Genomic DNA, 23,187 nt, shown 5'->3' on the forward strand with positions numbered 1-23,187 from the left:
CAGGAGAAACGAAGCGCTCGTGATGTGCTGTCACATTGCTTCTCACTTACAGTGACCCTTTGGTGTAGTTTGGTGTAGTGGTGAAGTGTGCGGACTCTTATCTGGGAGGACCGGGTCTGATTCCCCACTCCTCCACTTGCACCTGCTGGCATGGCCTTGGGTCAGCCAGAGCTCTGGCAGAGGTTGTCCTTGAAAGGGCAGCTGCTGGGAGAGGCCTCTCCAGCCCCACCCACCTCACAGGGTGTCTGTTGTGGGGGAGGAAGGGAAAGGAGATTGTAGGCCACTCTCTGTCCTTGAAAGGGCAGCTGCTGGGAGAGCCCTCTCAGCCCCACCCACCTCACAGGGTGTCTGTTGTGGGGGAGGAAGGTAAAGGAGATTGTGAGCCGCTCTGAGACTCTTCGGAGTGGAGGGCGGGATATAAATCCAATATCATCATCATCATCATCATCATCATCATCATCATCATCATCATCATCATCATCATCATCATCATCATCATCATCATCATCATCATCATCTTCTTCTTCTTCTTCTTCTTCTTCTTCTTCTTCTTCTTCTTCTTCTTCTTCTTCTTCTTCTTCTTCTTCTTCTTCTTCTTCTTCTTCTTCTTCTTCTTCTTTCTTCTTCTTCTTCTTCTTCTTCTTCTTCTTCTTCTTCTTCTTCTTCTTCCCACCAAATGTCCTACTCTAAACAGCCTTACTTAGGTCTTGCAAACAGAGGGCCACGACTTCCTTTTATTATTATTTTTTGGCGTGTGTGCGCTTTTATGCGCGCGCGTGTGTGTGCGCGTGCAGGTGCACCTGGACGTTGTGGCGACCTCTGCTCGCTGACCCCTACTGGGAACCTGGGGGATGGCTTTTTTTTGTAGCAAGAACTCCTTTCCCTATGAGGCCGCACCCCCCTGATGTAGCCTATCCTTCTGGAGCTTACAGTAGGCCCTGTACTAAAAGCCCTGTAAGCTCTTGGAGGATTGGCTGCGTCAGGGGTGTGTGGCCTAACAGGCAAAGGAGTTCCTGCTACAAGAAAAGCCCTGCCGGGGGATATTCAGAGAGGGGGCTGAATAAAGCCTGCTCCTGCCTCCCAGCTCTGGTATTCCAAGGAGGTCTCCCATCTTCCCAGGATTGACCCTCCTTAGCTTCTGAGATCTGATGAGATTGGGATGGTCTGGGCCATTTAAGTCAGGGCTTGGGCTGTGTCTTCTATGACTGAGTCCATCCATCTCCTGTTGGCACTTCCTCTTTTACTGTTTTAAACTTTTCCAAAAATTGACCTCTTTTCCAGTCTGTCTTCTCAGGAGGTGCTGGAAATAGGGGGGGGGGGGGGAATAGGGCGTCCCCCACTTGGTCATTTTAGCTTCAGGCTTGAGAATTCTAGAATCCATTTCTTGTCTCTTTGGGGGCAAGGCCACCGAGGGGGGTGGGGGTTTGGAGGACAACCTCTAAAGCAGGGGTCCTCAAACTACGGCCCGCGGGCCAGATGCGGCCCGCTGACGACGTTTATGCGGCCCGCCGGGTTATGGCAAAATCAGACCGGAAGTAAAGTTCGACCTAAACTCGCGTTAGCAATGCACACTGCCGGCACTGGGCTGAGGCGGCAGAGACAGAGTGTGAGGCGATACCGAGGTGAGGTGAGTTCCCAGGCTGGGGTGTGTGGTGTGGGGAAGGGAGAGAGATGCAGAAGACGGAGAACTGACGGCCCGCGGCCTTGTACAGTAACGGCAGTCCAGCCCTCCAACAGTCTGAGGGACAGTGAACTGGCCCCTATTTAAAAAGTTTGAGGACCCCTGCTCTAAAGGGCTGCATCTAACCCAAGGGCTTTCCATTTATTTAAATGCAGTTCTGGCTCCAGCCGCTAGGGGTGCAGGGAAGCCCAAGTACAGTAAAAAGCACCCTTCATATCTGGACTTCCCTTTCTCCAAGACTGAAGCAAACTTAAGTCCTTTTAGCTCTTGCATCTCAAAATTAAGAAATAGCAGCCTTCTGCCGCCCAAGATTCGTGAATCAATGAGCTTCTAAGGGTAGGAGAGGAAAGGAAGCAAACTTCCCTAACGGATCGCGCTAAACCCATCAGCTAATCCAGCAATGCAGTATACGCAGGGGTAGCCAACGGTAGCTCTCCAGATGTTTTTTTGCCTGCAACTCCCATCAGCCCCAGCCAGCATGGCCAATGGCTGGGGCTGATGGGAGTTGTAGGCAAAAAACGTCTGGAGAGCTACCGTTGGCCACCCCTGCAGTATAGGGTCGCCACATCCAACTCAAGAAATATCTGGAGACTCTGGGAACGGAGCCAAGAGACTTTGGGGGTGGAGCCAGGGTGTGACAAGGGAGTTCTGGCCATCACATTTAAAGGGATTGCGCACCTTTTAAATGCCTTTGGAAATAATTGAGGATAGGGACACCTTCTTTTGAACTGGACCCTTTGGTCCAATCTTTTTGAAACTTAGGGGGTGTTTCAGGAGAGGCACCAGATCTTATGCTGAAAATATGGTGCCTCTACCTCAAAAAACAGCTCCTCAGAGCCCCAGATACCCACAGATTGATTCTCCATTATACCCTAGAGCAGGGGTGTCAAACATGTGGCCTGGGGGCTGAATCAGGCCCCCAGAGTGCTCCTATCAGGCTCCAGAACAACTGGCTGTCCTCTGCTTCCTTCTCCCTCTCTCTTGCTTCCTTCTGCATCACAGCTTGCTTTGTAAGGCTTGCTCAGTTACACAGGAGCTACAGAGAAAAGCCTCTGTTTTCTCCATTGATTGAGGCCCCTCCCTCATGGAGAAAGGGGTGGGGGGAGGGAGAGCTTGCTTTGCCAGGCTCTCAATTTCACAGCAGAGCTACTGAGCCAAGCCTCTCTTCCTTCTATTGGCTGAGGCTCCTCCCCCTCCTCGTCCCCTGGGGAACGAAGGAAGGAAAGAGCCAGATATTCCTTTGCCCAATTCCCTGGATCCCGTGGGAGAATACAAAGAAAGCCCCTTTAAGACCAATGAGTGCTAATGTTTTAAGCATGCCTTTTTAAAAAAATCTTCGTGTTTGTCTGTGCCTTTATAAAGTTTCTATCTCTTCTACCTGGCATTACATTTTATGACATCCCAACAAGGTCTCATTTATGTTAGATCCATCCCTCATAACAAATTTCAACACTCCTTCCCTTGAGGGAACATTTTGTCAGGGGCGGTGATGCTCTGTATCCTTGGTGCTTGGGTGGCGGGGCAACAGTGGGCTTCTGGAGTTCTGACCCTGCTAGTGGACCTCCTGAGGGCACCTGGGTTCTGGCCACTGTGTGACACAGAGGGTTGGACTGGATGGGCCATTTCCAGGCCTCGGATTTAGTGGGAGCTCACAGGAGCACAGCTCCTGAACCTTTCTGAGAGTTCCACCTCATTCTGAAGAAGATGATTGGATTTATATCCCGCCCTCCACTCCGAAGAGTCTCAGAGCGGCTCACAATCTCCTTTCCCTTCCTCCCCCACAACAGACACCCTGTGAGATGGTTGGGGCTGGAGAGGGCTCTCACAGCAGCTGCCCTTTCAAGGACAACCTCTGCCCGAGCTATGGCTGGCCCAAGGCCATGCCAGCAGGTGCAAGTGGAGGAGTGGGGAATCAAACCCGGTTCTCCCAGATAAGAGTCCGCACACTTAACCACTGCACCAAACTGGCTCTGAGAGTTCCACCTCCTTATCCGTTGAATAGTAGGTGCAGCTGCATAACAATCCCTGGATGAGCTCCACCACCTATTTTTCTCCAAAATGACCCCTGGCTATTTCTATACATTCCCTATCCCATGCATAACCTTGTAAACCCCTATAATGTCACCCTTCAATCACTGTTTCTCCAAGCTAAAGAGCTCTAGCCTCTTTAACCTTTCTTCACAGGGAAAGGGTTCCATCCCCTTCAGGGGTTGTTTTGTAGAAAAATAGGTGGTGGTGCTCATTTGCATAACTCATTAGCATATGCCGGGTCCCCCCTGCCAAAAGCAACCCGATGCAAGAAAGGAGAGCCCTGGGAGAATGAGGCCTACTTGGGCTGGCTAGAGATCCAGCCAGCTAAAGCAGGCCTTGCTTGCCCGGGGCTCTCCTGGGCCGCCCACCCCCCTTCCCCGTCAAAAGGCCAGCAAGCCACCTGCTGCCCAAAATCACATAAGAAGTGGAGAAAGGGTGGTGCGGGCTTCTCCAGGGGTTAATGAAGGCTGCTGCGGGTTTGGCAAAGTCCCTGGTGGCTGGTTGGCTGCCCGCTCTCCTAATCCAGGGATTGTTATGCAGCTGCACCTACTATTCAATGGACCAGGTAGGCGGGAAGGAAGAGGGGAACCCTCAGAAAGGTTCAGGAGCTGTGCCCCTGTGCGCTCCTGCTGAATCTGAGGCCTGATCCCCTTAATCATTTCAGTTGCCCTTTTCTGCACCTTTTCGTAAATGTATACAGTAAAAGCCATAGAGGTGAGGCAGATGCCTAGAATGTCACATGAGGCCATGACATCACTTCCAGGTATGAGCCCACAAATGCCCTTGGAGTTGTGCAATGCCAATGTTTACAGTCCTTGCTGCCCAGTGCTCCTGGGGGTGATCCCAGTTGCTCTCCCCCCTCCCCCCCTCTCTCCATGAGGGAGGAGCCTCAGCCAATGGAGAAAATAGAGGCTTTTCTCTGTCGCTCCTTTGTAATTGAGCAAGCCTTACAAAGCAAGCTGTGATGCAGAAGGAAGCAAGAGAGAGGGAGAAGGAAGCAAATGACAGCCGCTTGCTCAGGGGCCTGATAGAAGCCCTCCGGGGGCCTGATTCGGCCCCTGGGCTGCATGTTTGACACCCCTGCTCTAGGGTATAATGGAGAATCAATCTGTGGGAATTTGGGGCTCTGGGGAGCTGTTTTTTGAGGTAGAGGCACAATATTTTGAGCATAAGATCTGGTGCCTCTCCTGAAAACTCCCAGGAGTAGGCCCGGCACCCTACCTTGTTGTCCTCTGCTGGACAGCCGGGTTTGCTCTGGAATGGAAATTGCTGCAGCTCTCAATTGACTCGAGCTGCCTTCTTGCCTTAAAGGAGGAGAGAACCACGGAAGGGGTCCTTGCTGCTGCCAAGAGAGGAGAGCCAGCAGGCCCTCCTGCGCTCGGATGTAGATGGCTTCCAGAGGGACAGTGAGGCCCTCCAGAGAGCCGATTTGGTGTAGTGGTTAAGAGAGCGGACTCTTACCTGGGAGAACCCGGTTTGATTCCCCACTCCTCCACTTGCACCTGCTGGGTGACCTTGGATCAGTCACAGTTCTCTCAGCTCTCTCAGCCCCACCTACCTCCCATGGCGTCTGTTATGGGGAGGGGAAGGGAAGGAAATGGTGATTGTAAGCTGTTCTGGGACTCTGAGTGAGGGTGGGGTATAAATTCAATCTCCTCCTTCTCCTCTTCTTCTTCTTCCTCTTTTCCCACTGGTGGACCTCCAGATGGCACCTGGGTTTTTTGGCCACTGTGTGACAGTGTTGGACTGGATGGGCCATTGGCCTGATCCAACATGGCTTCTCTTATGTTCTTACGTTACTCTGTCTGGGGCAACTGATGCTCTGTATTCTTGGGGCTTGTGGGGGGCACAGTGGGAGGGCTTCTAGTGTCCTGGCCCCACAGGTGGACCTCCTGATGGCACCTGGGTTTTTTGGCCACTGTGTGACACAGAGTATTGGACTGTTTGGGCCATTGACCTGATCCATCATGGCTTCTCTTATGTTCTTATGTTACTCTGTCTGGGGCAGCTGATGCTCTGTATTCTTGGGGTTTGTGGGGGGGGCACAGTGGGAGGGCTTCTAGTGTCCTGGCCCCACTGGTGGACCTCCTGATGGCACTTGGTTTTTTTGGCCACTGTATGACACAGAGTGTTGCACTGAATGGGCCACCGGCCTGATCCGACATGGCTTCTCTTATATTCTTCTTCTTCTCCGCCTCCTCCTCCTCGGAGAACAAGGTGCCCGAAGCAGCAGCCTAGAAAGGCCGACCCCTCTTTCCAACTCTAATTAATGTTCTGTGTTTGAAAGATGGTTCCACAGCAAGGAGGCCTGTCACCACAAGGCCAGGAGAAGACGCTGACCGTCCCCCTGCTAGTTTAAACGGATGCAGAAATTAAAAACTTGGCTATGATGAGCGGTGGAATGCTGCGTAAACCTTTCCTGATTTTCAGATCGGCTTTCCCGCCCTCTCGCCATCTAAAGGGCAGGTTGTCCATTCAAAGGGAACCGTGCCCTCCAAGTTCAGCCGCTGATTATTCGGCAGACTTCGGCAAGCTGGGGTACCAGGAGCAGAGAGCGGGAAGGGAGGGAAACATTCCTCTAGGTCAGGCGTGAAGCCTGTGTGATCTTCGTTAACACGATTGATCCAGGTCTGGGTATTAAAGGCTAAACTGGATTAAACGACAGACGTTCCCTTTGGAACACGTTGCGGGTAGACTTCAAAAGGTGGATTTTCTTCTGGCTGAAACAAAGGGGGAAACTGATAGGGTAGCTTCAGGGCACGCCTCTTGAGGCCTTTGAATTTGCCACCATTGGATGAAGAGGCAGAACTCTTGGTGTGCGTTTTCCGAGCCCTAAAGGTCTCCCAGGGGTTTAAACTTTGGGTTTAACAGCCCTGCACCTCAGCTGATGCTGTTTCCCTTGTGGGTTGGTTTAATTTTTTTTTTTAATTTGCCTTTCCCTAGGCCCACCTCGCTGGAATAGGCCACAGCGAGAAACTAGCTGGCAAACGCCGTCACGGATCGCAATGACTTTTTAGTTTTGTTTGGTGTCTTGAGCTTTGATGCGCCAGCGAGCACGGATTATGTTTGGATTACGCGCCGTCCCCAAGTTTTCCGCTGCTGGTGATCAAAGCTGTGCTCTTTTGCATTCTTATTGTCTTTTCCAAAGTGATTTTTTTTTTTAGAAAAAGTTTGTGGGCGGGGTGTGTGTGTGTGTGTGGAGACTCTGAAAGGGAAGACATGAGAGGTTTTATAAAATGGTGCCTGGGATGGTTTCAGGTGGATGGTCTGTTGCTTTAGAACAAAATTTGAGTCCTGAAGCATTTTGAAGCCCAACCGAATTTTTCTTGAAGAAGAAGAAGATGATGATATTGGATTTATATCCTGCCCTAAACTCTGAATATCAGTCTCAGAGCTGTCACAATCTCCTTTACTCCCCCCCCACAACAGATACCTTATGAAGTGAGTGGGGCTGAGAGAGCTCTTACAGCAGTTGCCCTTTCAAGGACAACTCTTACGAGAGCTACGGCTGACCCAAGGCCATTCCAGCAGCTGCAAGTGGAGGAGTGGGGAATCAAACCCGGTTCTCCCAGATAAGAGCTCGCACACTTAACCACTACACCAAACTGGCTCCCCGTATAAGCTTATATCCTGGAAAATTTGGTTGGTCTTTCTGGTGCTATTGGACTCAAATTTTGGTCTGTGTGGAGAACAGATCTGCCTTTCATAATGAATAAGAGTATTGCCCGATAGGGTTGTCAACTCAGGGCTTGGAGATGCAGGATGGATGCTGAGGAGGTGCCGCAGTGGGCGATAATGCCATAGAGTCCAGATGCAGCCTCCAAAACAGCTATTTTCCCCAGGAGAACTGATCTCTCTCATCTGGAGATCTCCAGGCCCCAACTGGGAGTTGAGCAAAACTGGAGGACACTGGGCTATAAGATAACCACCAAGAATACAGAGCATCACTTGCCCCAGACGGTGAGTTCCAACAATACACTGTGGTTAATAGTCACTGTCATGATCCTGGACCTAGTGAGGCCTGCAGGTCCCAGGGAAGCCTGCTTAGGAGTTACTGGGAAAAGCCTACATCTCCCAGGATCCCTCTGTCCCTCTGATTGGGTGGCCAGGTTTTGGAGGGAAATTGGCCCAGAGAGGAGTGGGGCCTGGGAGGAGAAGGTAAAAAGGCCAAGACCAGGAAGGGGGTGTTCTTTCCCTGGAAGGCTGAGCTGGTGGCAGGCTGTAGCCTGGAGAACTTGCAGCATGGGAAAGTTCCCTTACCCAAGGGGTAAGTGTTGGTATTAGTTTAGGGACTGTATAGATAGACGCGATAGGGCATTTGTTTATTTTCCCTTCACCCTTTTACTGTTTTATGCACCTTGTTTGTTATATTGCACTGACCTTTTAAATAAACTTTTTTCCCCCTTGTGAACTCTGCCTGGTCCTCATGCCCATTAGTTGGCCTAAGCTAAGGGAGGCCTGGAACGGCTTGGGAGGGCACCCTGGGCCTTCTCAAGGGAGACCCTTAACCCAGAGTGGTGGCAGCAATTGGTAAGACCCCCGAGTCGTGACAGCCGTTGATGGACTTCTGCTCCATATGTTTATCCAATCCCCCCTTGAAGCCGTTGTGCTTGTAGCATAAAAGGTGTAAGGAGAAAAAAAAAGTATAGACTTTACTTTTATCCTTTTTTATTATTTATAGTCATAGAAATTTAAAATGAAGATTCTTGATAAAATTACCTTGTATTTTTTTTTTTAATAATTTCAAGTAACACCGGCTGGGATCATGAAAAGGGGGAAAGGAGGAGGGGTGAAAAGTGTGATGTATTGTTCTTATAATGTAATGTCTTTATTCTTTTTTTAGAGTATAGTAACAATATGTTGTGTATTAACAAAATTTGTTTTACGCAAGAAAATAATGAAGGACAGGGACACCTTCTTTTAGGGCTCATAGAATTGGACCCCCTGGCCCAATCATTTTGAAACTTGGAGGGTGTTTTGAGGAGAGGTGCTGGTTGCTATGCTGAAAATTTGGTGCCTCTACCTCAAAAAACAGCTCCCCTCCCAAGCCCCAGATACCTGCAGATCAATTCTCCATTAAACCCTGTGGGAATTGGTCTCTACAGGGAATAATGGAGTGCCCAGCAGACATTTCCCTCCCCCCACTTTCTGATGACTCTGACGTGGGGGGAGGACCTCCAAACCAGGGGATCCCCTGCAACCAAATAAATCAAAACCAGTCTGTGAAAAATATTATTACAAAATGTAATTCAGACAAGGAAAAAAGTGCATTTCAGCAACCTCATCATTTTACATATCGCATGTGCATATTTATGCACATATATACAACAGTGTGCAACTAGTCCAGATCATAAATAAGTCCAAAAAGAGCTCCAATGGACTGCTAGCAGAGTAAAGCCCATTTTGGGTGGCCAGGTCTTTCCTCCAGGGAGCATCTAACAAAACGTGCGGTATATATGTAGAAAATATTCAAATCTTTCACAAATTTATGCACAAAATTGGAATGCTGTTGCCTCCATCTGGTCAGCAAGTTAATTATGCACATTCGGTATGTAAAATGTGCAGGGGGTTGGACTAGATGACCATGGAGGTCCCTTCCAACTCTATGATTCGATGATTCTATGATCTCTGTTGTCTGGAAATCAGTTGCACCTTAAAGACTAACAAAATATGCACATGCGGTGTGTAAAATGATGAGGTTGCTGAAATGCACTTTCCCCCTTGTATGAATTACATTTTGTAATAATATTTTTCACAGACTGGTTTTGATTTATTTGGTTGCAATTTCATTCCTCTGTGCAGCCTATTGTGTGTCTTCATGCAGGTGGGGATTGTCAACCCTATTTAAAGATCCTGGAATTGACTTATACAAAGACAGAGAATGCCGGCACCCACATGTTCTCTGCAGTGGCTTCCACCTGAAGTAAACAGGATGGTAGGGTTTCCAGCTCTAGGTTGGGAGATTCCTGGAGATTTGGGGGTGGAGCCTGGGGAGTGCAGGGTTGAGGAGGGGGACCTCAGTGGGGTATAATGCCATAGAATCCACCCTCCAAAATGACCATTTCCTCTACGGGAACTGATCTCTGTTGTCTGTAGCTCAGCTGCACCTTAAAGACTAACAACATTTGTGGCAGGGGAGGGACGTTCGCGAGACCCTGCTCACTTCCTCAGATACCCAAGACAGGTAGCTGTTAGTCTCTCTATAGCAATAGAAAAAAGCAGGCGCTCAGGAGCACCTTAGGACTAACAAAAGGTGTGGCAGGGCAGATACCCAAGATGGGTTGCTGCGTTAGTCTTTCCGTAGCAGTAGAAAAGAGCCAGACTCCAGGAGCACCATCAAGACTAACAAAATTTGTGGCAGGGAAAGAGCCAGATTGGTGTAGTGGTGAAGTGTGCGGACTCTTGTCTGGGAGAACCGGGTTTGATTCCCCACTCCTCCACTGGCACCTGCTGGAAAGGCCTTGGGTCAGCCAGAGCTCTCTTAAGTGCAAGCGGAGGAGTGGGGAATCAAACCCAGTTCTCCCAGATAACAGTCCGTGCACTTAACCACGACACCCAACTGGCTACACTAACCTTATGGTGACGCCACAGTTTTTTTTTTTAAGGTAAGAGATGTGCAGACGCAGTTTGCCACTGCTTGCCTCTGCATAGCAACCTTGGACTTCCTTGGTGGTCTCCCGTCAAAGTCCCAACCAAGTCCTTGTTTGGCTTCAGAGGTCTGATGAGATCAGGTACCCTGTGCCATCGGGCGAGAGAAGAGACTGAGGTGGTTGGCCATTGCCTGCCTCTGCGTAGCAGCCCTGGACTTTCTCAGTGGTCTCCCATCCAATACCATCCAATACCATCCCATACATATACATTCATTTACCTATTAAGCCACACCCACTGACATCACCATTGTTTCACACGGGGTTTTTTGTAGGAAAGGCCCAGCAGGGACTCATTTGCCTTTTAAGCCACACCCACTGACATAACCGTTGTTTCACCTGTCACAGAAGAAGAAGAAGATGATATTGGGTATATATCCCGCCCTATACTCTGAGTCTCAGAGCAATTGCAATCTGCTTTCCCTTCCTGCCTCCCAACAGACACCCTGTGAGGTGGGTGGGGCTGAGAGGGCTCTGACAGCAGCTGCCCTTCCAAGGACAACTCCTGTGAAAGCTATGGCTGACCCAAGGGCATTCCAGCAGGTGCAAGTGGAGGAGTGGGGTGGCCGTAAGTCGGAAGTGATGTGAGACGGTCCGTACCACACAACACGCAGATGTATGGCTGGGTTTGTTTGCAGTGTGACCTGTATTTCTGTCACTGCCCAAGAAGAAGAAGAAGAAGTTGGATTTATATGCAGCCACAACCCTTCCTGAAATTGAAATCTGCCGCTGTGACAGGCAGGTGGAAAATCCCCAGTAGTCTGTTTGGAGCGCTTTCTTTCTCCTGGATCCGTGGCAGCATATGCTCCATGCGCCGGAGAGTAATTTAAATATTACCGGTCACGTTACATTGTGGTTGTTTGGAAATAATTATATCCATATCACAGACAGTAAATAATAGATGTGCTTTCAGTAACATTTGATTCATGTTCTGTTTTAATATGGCAAACTTAGAAGTAATTTAATCTCCCCGTAAATTGAACTGGTAGGGGGTTCTTCACACAGAAGATTGCGAGTTATTAATTCCAGACAGTCTTCGTCTTGTGCAATTAGTCACTGTTTGCAGCTGGAAATGTTTTATTAATTTTCCGTAGCGGTTGATTTTCCACAGTTTTCTCGGTTTAAATTAAGCAGTAAGGAGCTGCTGTTTCTTCTTAAATAAATTTCCCTTTCCACAAAAAGATACATGCCTCTGGCTATGTCAATTTCCCCATTTGATTAAAGTGCCAGCAGGCAATTAATAACTTAATGCATTTTAAAGTACTTTTGGAAGCAAAAAAAGAGAGGTAATTTGAATAGCCAAACTTGTGTAGTTGAATTGATTGTTGCACAAGATTCAACACTTTAAAAAAAAAAAGGCAAGTGCAAAACCTTGCAAAGGACAAATGAAGGGAACAATGACACAACTTGGGAGCATTGAAGGGAATACATGAAAAGAATAAAAAAATCATAGAATTGGAAGGGACCTCCGGGGTCATCTAGTCCAACCCTCTGCACAGTGCAGGAAATTCACAAGTACTTTGCCCTAAGACAGGTCCCTTGCACCCACTTCCGCTGGCAGTGGTGAACATTTGGGACAAAAATCTCAAATTGTTAACGGCCTCGTTTGGAATACTGTGTGCAGTTCTGGTCACTGCACCTCAAAAAAAGATATAGCAATGGGGAAAAGTGCAGAAAAGGACAACTAGAATGATTCAAGGGTTGGAACACTTTCCCTGTGAAGAAAGGTTGAAACGCTTGGAGCTCTTTAGCTTGGAGAAACGTCGACTGCGGGGTGACATGAGAGAGGTTGACAAGATTATGCATGGGATGGAGAGGGTAGAGAGAGAAGTCCTTTTCTCCCTTTCTCACAATACAAGAACTCCTAGACACTCATTGAAATTGCTGAGCAGTCGGGTTAGAATGGATAAAAGGAAGTCCTTCACCCAAAGGGTGATTAATATGTGGAATTCACTGCCACAGGAGGTGGTGGCAGCTACAAGCATAGCCAGCTTTAAGAGGGGATTGGATAAAAATATGGAGCAGAGGTCCATCAGTGGCTATTAGTCACAGGGTATTGTTGCAGCTCTGTCTGGGACAGTGAAAATCTGTATTCTTTGGGCTTGGGGGGAGCACAGTGGGAGGACTTCTAGTGTCCTGGGCCTACTGGTGGTCCTCCTGATGGCACTTGGGTTTTTTTGGCCACTGTGTGACACAATGTTAGTCCGGATGGGCCACTGGCCTGATCCAACATGGCTGCTCTTATGTTCTTATGTGACACAGAGTGTTGGACTGGATGGACCACTGGCCTGATCCAACATGGCTTCTCTTATGTTCTTATGCATGACACAGAGTGTTGGACTGGATGGGCCACTGGCCTGACCCAACAGGCTTCTTTTATGTTCTTATGTGTGACACAGAGTGTTGAACTGGATGGGCTGTTGGCCTGACCCAACATGGCTTCTCTTATGTTCTTATGTGTGACACAGAGTATTGGACTGGATGGGCCACTGGCCTGACCCAACAGGCTTCTTTTATGTTCTTATGTGTGACACAGGGTATTGGACTGGATGGGCCATTGGCCTGACCCAACATGGCTTCTCTTATGTTCTTATGTGACACAGAGTGTTGGACTGGATGGGCCACTGGCCTGACCCAACAGGCTTCTCTTATATTCTTATGTGTGACACAGAGTGTTGAACTGGTTGTGCCGTTGGCCTGATCCAACATGGCTTCTCTTATGTGTGACACAGAGTTTTGGACTGGATGGGCCATTGGCCTGACCCAACATGGCTTCTCTTATGTGACACAGAGTGTTGGATTGGATGGGCCATTGGCCTGACCCAACATGGCTTCTCTTATGTTCTTATGTGTGACACAGAGTGTTGGACTGGATGGGCCACTGGCCTGACCCAACAGGCTTCTCTTATATTCTTATGTGTGACACAGAGTGTTGAACTGGTTGGGCCGTTGGCCTGACCCAACATGGCTTCTCTTATGTTCTTATGTGTGACACAGAGTGTTGGACTGGATGGCCCACTGGCCTGACCCAACAGGCTTCTTTTATGTTCTTATGTGTGACACAGAGTATTGGACTGGATGGGCCATTGGCCTGATCCAACATGGTTTCTCTTATGTGTGACACAGAGTGTTGGACTGGATGGGCCATTGGCCTGATCCAACATGGCTTCTCTTATGTTCTTATGTGTGACACAGAGTGTTGGACTGGATGGGCCATTGGCCTGATCCAACATGGTTTCTCTTATGTGTGACACAGAGTGTTGGACTGGATGGGCCACTGGCCTGATCCAACATGGCTTCTCTTATGTTCTTATCTGTGACACAGAGTATTGGACTGGATGGGCCATTGGCCTGATCCAACATGACTTCTCTTATGTTCTTATGTGTGACACAGAGTGTTGGACTGGATGGGCCATTGGCCTGATACAACATGGCTTCTCTTATGTTCTTATGTGTGACACAGAGTGTTGGACTGGATGGGCCATTGGCCTGATCCAACATGGCTTCTCTTATGTTCTTATGTGTGACACAGAGTATTGGACTGGATGGGCCACTGGCCTGATCCAAATGACTTCTCTTATGTTCTTATGTGTGACACAGAGTGTTGGACTGGATGGGCCATTGGCCTGATCCAACATGGCTTCTCTTATGTTCTTATGTGTGACAGAGTGTTGGACTGGATGGGCCATTGGCCTGATCCAACATGGCTTCTCTTATGTTCTTATGTGTGACACAGAGTGTTGGACTGGATGGGCCATTGGCCTGATCCAACATGGCTTCTCTTATGTTCTTATGTGTGACACAGAGTGTTGGACTGGATGGGCCACTGGCCTGATCCAACATGGCTTCTCTTATGTTCTTATGTGTGACACAGAGTGTTGAACTGGAAGGGCCACTGGCCTGATCCAACATGGCTTCTCTTATGTTCTTATAGCTTCCTTTGCCCAGTTCCCTGGATCCCATGGGAGAGATACAAAGAATCACCATTAAGACCAACAAGTGGTAACTTAATGCATTTTAAAGTACTTTTGGAAGCAAAAAAAAGAGGTAATTTGAATAGCCAAACTTGTGTAGTTGAATTGATTGTTGCACAAGATTCAACACTTAAAAAAAAAAAAAGCAAGTGCAAATGAAGGACAAATGAAGAGAACAATGACACAACTTGGGAGCATCGTAGGAAATACCTGAAAAGAATAATAGAATCATAGAATTGGAGGGGACCTCCAGGGTCATCTAGTCCAACCCAGTGGCACACTTTAATTACCATTAAAGTGGTAATGCTTTAAGCATGTTTTATTTTAGGGTTTTTTTTTAAATCTTTAATTGTGTTTGTCTGCGTCCTTTATAAAGTTTATATCTTTGCTAAAAGGTCAAGGTAGTCCCCTGTGCAAGCACCAGTCATTTCCTACTCTGGGGTGACGTTGTTTTCACGATGTTTTCACGGTAGACTTTTTACGGGTTCGTTTGCCATTGCCTTCCCCGGTCATCTACACTTTCCCTCCAGCAAGCTGGGGACTCATTTTACCGACCCTGGAAGGATGGAAGGCTGAGTCAACCTGGAGCCGGCTATCTGAACCCGGCTTCCACCGAGATCGAACTCAGGTCGCGAGCAGAGGGCTCTGAATGCAATATTGCAGCTTTACCCCTCTGCACCACGGGGCTCTTTTATATCTTTGCTACCTAATCTTAAATACAATGTAATGCTATTGTTTCAAACTGTATTTATTGGTTTTATTGATTTTATTGTATGTGACTGGTTTTTTATCTGAATGTGATCCGTCCTGAGCCCATCTGGGAAAGGGCGGAATGCAAGTGAACCAAATAAATAAATAATAAATAAATAGGTACACACATAAGAACATAAGAGAAGCCGTGTTGGATCAGTCCTATGGCCCATCCAGTCCAACACTCTGTGTCTCTTAAGAACATAACAGAAGCCCTGTTGGATCAGGCCAATGACCCATCCAGTCCAAAACTCTGTGTCTCATAAGAACATAAGAGAAGCCCTGTTGGATCAGGCCAATGACCCATCCAGTCCAAAACTCTGTGTCTCTTAAGAACATAACAGAAGCCCTGTTGGATCAGGCCAATGACCCATCCAGTCCAAAACTCTGTGTCTCATAAGAACATAAGAGAAGCCATGTTGGATCAGGCCAATGGCCCATCCAGTCCAACACTCTGTGTCACATAAGAACATAAGAGAAGCCATGTTGGATCAGGCCAGTGGCCCATCCAGTCCAGCACCCTGTGTCACACAGTGGCCAATATATGCGTGTGTGTACACACACACACACATATATACACACACACACACACATGGCCCAGCCTGACAAGATCTCATTTATGTCAGAGCCGGCCCTCAGAACAAATAAGTTCAACACCCCTGACTTAGAGGCATGCACAAACACACAAATGGGCAGCCAAATAGTAAAAAACAACAACCACCCTGAAGTCCTGGTTATGGGGATGGTTGCTCAAATCACAGCTGGCCAGTAGGTTCTGGTGGACAAAAGGAAATACTACTTTCCTCGGACAGTGATTAAAATGTGGAATTCGCTGCTGGAGGATATAGTTGCGGCCACAGGAATAAACAGCTTTCAAAGGGGATTGGATAGATTCATGTTCCTTTTTACCTCAGAAAGCTTAGAAGGGCTTTGTTTTTTTGAAAGGCGTGTCTGTCTTTAAAACTTTAGAGCTATGCTGAATAGGGGTGGGGCGAGCCTGCAGCACGACGTGGCTGTTGTGAGGAAGGGAAAGGAAGGAGCCCCCTCCCTCCATTTGTTTTACAGCCCCTCCAGAACTCGTTGGCACAGTAAAATCGAGAAAGAACCTCTGCATTGGTCTGAAGAACTTTGTTAAGGGTACAGCATCCAACAACTCACATAGTGAGTAAATTGCCCCAGTGAGACCACAAAGCGTGCGCTTCCAAACTGTGTTTATTTTGGCTGCTTTGTGTGTGTGGGGTGTGTGTGTGTGTGAGAGAGAGAGAGAGAGAGTGCAGCCAACTGCTGGGGGAACGAGGAAATGAAGATTGTATTCAGGGGAACTGCACTGCTGTATTTTTGTTTATTTTAGGGAATGTGAAAGTCTCCTGACTCGACCCTCAAAGTCCTCAGTAGAGTTGCCAAGTCCAATTCCAGAAATATCTGGAGACTTTGGGGGTGGAGCCAGGAAAAAGGGTGTGACAAACATCATTGAACTCCAAGGGAGTTCTGGCCATTACATTTAAAGGGACGGTACACCTTTTTAAATGTCTTCCTTCCATAGGAAATAAGGATAGGGGCACCGTTTTGGGGGGCTCATAGATTGGATCCCCTGGTCCAATCGTTTTGAAACTTGGGGGTTACTTTGGGGAGAGGCACTAGATACTACACTGAAAATTCGGTGTCTCTACCTCAAAAAATAGCTCCCCCAGAGCCCCTGAAACCTCCAGATCAATTCCCCATTATACCCTATGAGAATCGATCTCCACATAGGGAATAATGAAGTGCTCTGCAGACGTTTCCTCCCCCCTTTTGGCGACTCTGAAGCGAGGGATTGGCCTGTCTACTCACGAGTTGCTGCCAACTTCTTCCAAGTAACACAGCCACACCATCCCAAGAGGAAGCCTTTCAATCGGAGACTGAAGCCTCCTGGCTTCTCCCCGCCGACCAGCTGACTGGGGGCGGGAAGGAGTCTGGGAAAGCGGAAGAACCCCCGCTGGGACCTGGGGATTGGCAAGCCTAGTCCTCAGGTATTTTCTGAGTTAGACTTGGCAACTCTGCTCCCCTCCCCATCTCTTTCCTTGCAGGGAGGTGGCGACAGCTTGCTCAGGAGGACCACGGGGCTCTGATGGCAGTCAGGAAAGTCCACTCAACCCGCCCCCCCCCACACTAACTTTGGCAGCCCTCACAAAGGGTGGAGTTCCGTTCAGTGCACAGAATCTTAGCTGGGAGAACCACATTTGAGTCCCCACTCCTCCTCCACAGGAAGCCTGCTGGGCGACCCTGGGTTTGTCAGTCCTCTCCGAGCCCTCTCAGCCCCACCCACCTCACAGGGTGTCTGTTGTGGGGGAGGAAGGGAAAAGAGATTGTAGGCCGCTCTGAGACTCTGTCCTTGGAAAGGCAGCTGCTGTGAGAGCCCTCTCCAGCCCCACCCACCTCACAGGGTGTCTGTTGTGGGGGAGGAAGGGAAAGGAGATTGTGAGCCGCTCTGAGACTCTTTGGAGTGGAGGGCGGGATATAAATCCAATATCTTCATCTACCTCACAGGGTGTCTGTTGTGGGGGGAGGAAGGGAAAGGGGATTGTAGGCTGCTCTGAGACTCTGTCCTTGGAAAGGCAGCTGCTGTGAGAGCTCTCTCAGCCCCACCCACCTCACAAGGCGCCTGTTGTGGGGTAGGAAGGGAAAGGAGATTGTAGGCCGCTCTGAGACTCTGTCTTTGGAAGGGCAGCTGCTGGGAGAGCCCTGCTCAGCCCCACTTACCTCACAAGGTGCCTGTTGTGGGGGAGGAAGAGAAAGGAGATTGTAGGCTGCTCTGAGACTCTGTCCTTGAAAGGGCAGCTGCTGGGAGAGCCCTCTCCAGCCCCACCCACCTCACAGGGTGTCTGATGTGAGGGAGGAAGGGAAAGGAGATTGTAGGCCGCTCTGAGATTCTGTCCTTGGAAAGGCAGAGTCTATGAGAGCCCTCTCAGCCCCACCCACCTCACAGGGTGTCTGTTGTGGGGGAGGAAGGGAAAGGAGATTGTAGGCCGCTCTGAGACTCTGTCCTTGGAAAGGCAGCGTCTATGAGAGCCCTCTCAGCCCCACCCACCTCACAGGGTGTCTGTTGTGGGGGAGGAAGGGAAAGGAGATTGTGAGCCGCTCTGAGATTCAGAGTGAAGGGCAGGGTATAAATCCAATATCAGCATCAGCATCTTGTTGTTGTTTGTTTGTTGTTGTTCTTCTTCTCCCCCTCCTCCTTCTTTCCAGGGATAGGCCAGTGTGTGTGTTTGGCGGGGATGAAAATGGATGCCCGATAGTTATTTGGGTTGCCTTTTAAAAAAATCCTTCACTTGAAGAAAAACTTTTCTTCTGGTCCTTCCGGAAGCGATCATCCCTGCCTTCTGCCCACAACATCCTTTCTGAAGTGAAGCTTGCAGAAGGAAAGCTGCTTTGCTTTAGACATGATGTAGCTCACGTGAATGTGCTCTCTTTGGCTATACTAACAGGGTAGAGAAAGAAGTACTTTTCTTCCTTTCTCACAATACGAGAATCACAGAATCAGTGTTGGAAGGGACCTCCAGGGTCATCTAGCCCAACCCCCTGCATAAGGCAGGAAACTCACAAACCTCCAACTCCTAAATTCACAGGATCCTCATTGCTGTCAGATGGCCCTCTAGCCTCTGTTGGAAAACCTCCAAGGAAGGAGAGCCCACCACCTCCCGAGGAAGCCTGTTCCACTGAAGAACCTCTCTCAACTCACAAACACCTCCCCCTAAAATCACAGGATCTTCATCGCTGTCAGATGGCCATCTAGCATCTCTTTAAAAACCTCCAAGGAAGGACTGTAGCCATGAAATCAAAAGATGTTTGCTCCTTGGGAGGGCAGCTATGGCAAACCTGGGCAGTATAATAAAAAGTAGAGATATCAGCCTGCCAACAAAAGTCCGTCTAGTCAAAACGATGCTATTCCCAGTAGTAATGTACGGCTGTGAGAGCTGGACCATAAGGAAGGCTGAGCGCAGAAGAATAGATGCTTTTGAGCTGTGGTGCTGGAGGAGAATCTTGAGAGTCCCTTGGACTGCAAGAAGATCCAATCAGTCAGTCCTCAAGGAAATCAACCCTGACTGTTCCCTGGAAGGTCAGATGCTGAAGCTGAAGCTCAAATACTTCGGCCACCATATGAGAAGGGAGCACTCCCTGGAGAAGACCTGATGCTGGGAAAGACAGAAGGCAAAAGAAGAAGGGGACGGCAAAAGAGGAGATGGCTGGACAGCGTTACTGGTGTAAGTAACACGTATTTGAACAGATTTTGGAGGATGGTGGAAGACAGGAGGGCCTGGCGTGACTTTGTCCATGGGGTCGCAAAGAGTCGGACTCGACTGTGCGACTGAACAACAACGAAAGGAAGGAGAGTTTGGGGAGAGAAGGACCTCCACAGGAGATCCTGCCATAAAACCCACCCTCTAAAGGTGCCGTTTGCTCCTAGAAACGTGATCTCTGTCCCCTGGAGATCTATTGTAATTCTGGGAGGTCTGCGGGTCCCACCGGCATTTCTTGTACATTTAAAAGGTAAAGGTAGTCCCCTGTGGAAGCACCAGTCCTTTCCGACTCGGGTGACGTCATATCACGACGTTTTCACGGCAGACTTTTTACATGGTGGTTTGCGAAAGCAGGAAGAACCCCCTGGTGCAGAGTGTTAAAGCTGCAGTACTGCAGTCCTAAGCTCTGCTCATGACCTGAGTTCGATCCCCGGTGGAAGCTGGGTTTTCAGGTAGCCGGCTCGAGGTTGACTCAGCCTTTCATCCTTCCCAGGTTGGTAAAATGAGTCCCCAGCTTGCTGGGGGGAAAGCGTAGAGGACTGGAGAAGGCAATGGCAAACCACCCCGTCAAAAGTCTGCCGTGAAAACAACGTCACCCCGGAGTCGGAAACGACTGGTGCTTGCACAGGGGACCTTTCCTTTCCTCCCATGATCTGCCTAAGTTCACAGAATCAACATTGGTGCCAGGTGGCCATCCAGTCTCTGTTTAAAAGCCTCTAAGGAAGGAAAATTTGGGGAGAGAAGGGCCTCCACAGGAGATCCTGCCATAAAACCCATCCTCCAAAGGTGCCGCTTGCTCCTAGAAACGTGATCCCTGGAGATCTATTGTATTTCTGGGAGGTTTACAGGTCCCATCGGCAGTTCTTGTACATTTAAAAGGTAAAAGTAGTCCCCTGTGGAAGCACCAGTTTTTTCCAACTCATGTGAAGTCATATCACAGCGTTTTCACGGCAGATTTTTTTACATGGTGGTTTGTGAAAGCAATGTCACCTCAGAATCGGAAACGACTCGGTGTTGCACAGGGGACTAAAGGTAGTCCCCTGTGCAAGCACCAGTCGTTTCTGACTCTGGGGTGACGTTGCTTTCACAATGTTTTCACGGCAGGCTTTTTACAGGGTGGTTTGCCATTGCCTTCCCCAGTCCTCTATGCTTTCCCCCCAGCAAGCTGGGGACTCGTTTGACCGACCTCGGAAGGATGGAAGGCTGAGTCAACCTCGAGCCAGCTACCTGAACCAGCTTCCGCTGGGATCGAACTCAGGTTGTGAGCAGAGGGCTCCGACTGCAGTACTGTGGCTTTACCACTCTGCACACAGTGGACTACCGTTACTTTTTTGCCATTGCCTTCCCCAGTCATCTCCACTTTCCCCACAGCAAGCTGGATACTTGTACATTTACCTTGGAGATTTTTTGTAATATTTTAAATTACGAATGTTTTTGTCCAGCAGAGGGCACTGTGGTGCTTCAGGAGGGCCGGATCTGTTTCTCAAAGATGGGTGGCAAAGCTCTTTAGTCACCACGGTGAGGGGGAGGTACAGCTTTGCTGAATCAAGGCCTAAATGCGCACTCCACCCCCGCCCCCCACTGGGCAGGCTGTGCCAGTGCAGGTAGCATTGCCAACCTCCAGGTGGTCCCTGGAGATCTCCTGCTGTTACAATTGATCTCCAGATGTCAGAGATCAGCTCCCCTGGAGAAATATGGTTGTTCTGGAGGGTGGCGTCTATGACCTTAGACCCAGCCGAAGTCCCTCCCCTGTAGGGTTGCCAAGTCAAATTAAAGAAATATCTGGGGACTTTGGGGGTGGAGCCAGGAGACATTAGGGGTGGAGCCAAGATCAAGGCTGTGACAAGCATAATAGAACTCCAAAGGGAGTTCTGGCCATCACATTGAAAGGGACGGCACACCTTTTCACTGCCTTCCCTCCATAGGAAATAATGAAGGATAGGGGCACCTCCTTTTGGGGCTCATAGAATTGGACCCCCTGGTCCAATCTTTTTGAAACTTGGAGGGTATTTTGGGGAGAGGCACTAGATGATATACTGAAAATTTGGTGCCTCTACCTCAAAACACAGCCCCCCCAGAACCCCAGATACCCGCGGATCAATTCTCCATTATTTTCTGTGGGAATAAATCTCCCTAGGGAATAATAGAGTTCCCAGCAGACATTTCCCTCCCCTCCCCCTGCTTTCTGATGACCCTGAAGCGGGGGGGAGGGCCTCCAAACTAGGGGATCCCCTGCCCCCAATGCTGCTCCCTGGCTCCACCCACCTACTTCTAGGTACTTCCGGACTAAGGTTGCCGGGTCCAACTGAAGAAATATCTGGATTGGGCGCTCATAGAATTGAATCTCCTGGTCCAATCCTTTTGAAACTTGAGGAGTGTTTTGAGGAGAGGCACCGGCTGCTATGTGGAGATTTTGGTGCCTCTACCTCAAAAAACAGCCCCTCTGGAGCCCCAGATACCCAAAGATCAATTCTCCATTATACCCTACGAGAATTGATCTCCGTCTGGAATCATGGAGAGCCTAGCAGACATTTCCCTCCCCCGCTTTCTGATGACCCTGAAGTGGGCGGAGGGCCTCCAAACCGGGGGATCCCCTGCCCCCACCTGGGGATAACACAACAAAAAATGCAAGCGAGTGACCAATTTACTAAGAAGTATATAGAAACCAGTCCAAATGTCCAAAACGTGTCTATTCAAGTCCCAAAGTAGCGCGGTGACAAGCCAATCGATGAAGTACTGGTTTCTTTCCAGTCTTCATCAGACCTGGGACCAATCTTGATTCAATTATATAGATTCTTTACACAGTTTTCAAAAAAGAGGGACGCAGAGCGTCTCCAGCAGCAATTTCGCTTCGGCTACAACTCAGTATGGGAGGGACGGTGGCTCAGTGGCAGAGCATCTGCTTGGGAAGCAGAAGGTCCCAGGTTCAATCCCCGGCATCTCCAAAAAAGGGTCCAGGCAAATAGGTGTGAAAAACCTCAGCTTGGGACCCTGGAGAGCCGCTGTCAGTCTGAGAAGACAATACTGACTTTGAAGGACTGAGGGTCTGATTCAGTATAAGGCAGCTTCATATGTTCCCACTATCAGGTTTTTTTAGGGGAGGGACGGTGGCTCAGTGGTAGAGCATCTGCTTGGGAAGCAGAAGGTCCCAGGTTCAATCCCTGGCATCTCCAACTAAAAAGGGTCCAGGCAAATAGGTGTGAAAAACCTCCGCTTGAGACCCTGGAGAGCAGGGGAGGGATGGTGGCTCAATGGTAGAGCATCTGCTCGGGAAGCAGAAGGTCCCAGGTTCAATCCCCGGCATCTCCCAAAAAGGGTCCAGGCAAATAGGTGTGAAAAACCTCAGCTTGAGACCCTGGAGAGCAGGGGAGGGATGGTGGCTCAGTGGTAGAGCACCTGCTCGGGAAGCAGAAGGTCCCAGGCTCAATCCCCGGCATCTCCAACTCAAAAGGGTCCAGGCAAGTAGGTGTGAAAAACCTCCGCTTGGGACCCTGGAGAGCCGCTGCCAGTCTGAGAAGACAATACTGACTTTGATGGACCGAGGGTCTGATTCAGTATAAGGCAGCTTCATATGTTCAGTATGAGGCTTCTTGGGACTTGAATATACAAGTTTTGGACATGTGGACTGATTTCTATATGCTTCTTAGTAAATTGGTCACTCGCTTGCATTTTTTGTTGCGTTATCCATTCTAGTGGCCTCTCTCGGATTGTATTCTATTCCGACCTGGGGATTGGCAACCTTATTCCAGACCCAGGCTCGGTAAGCCTAGTGCAGGGGGAACTGGAAGCAAGACCGCAGTCTGGCAAATGTCTTCCATTTTAAGGCC

The sequence above is a fragment of the Heteronotia binoei genome, chromosome 21 (genome assembly GCF_032191835.1).
Source record: "Heteronotia binoei isolate CCM8104 ecotype False Entrance Well chromosome 21, APGP_CSIRO_Hbin_v1, whole genome shotgun sequence".
Classification (NCBI taxonomy): Eukaryota; Metazoa; Chordata; class Lepidosauria; order Squamata; family Gekkonidae; genus Heteronotia; species Heteronotia binoei.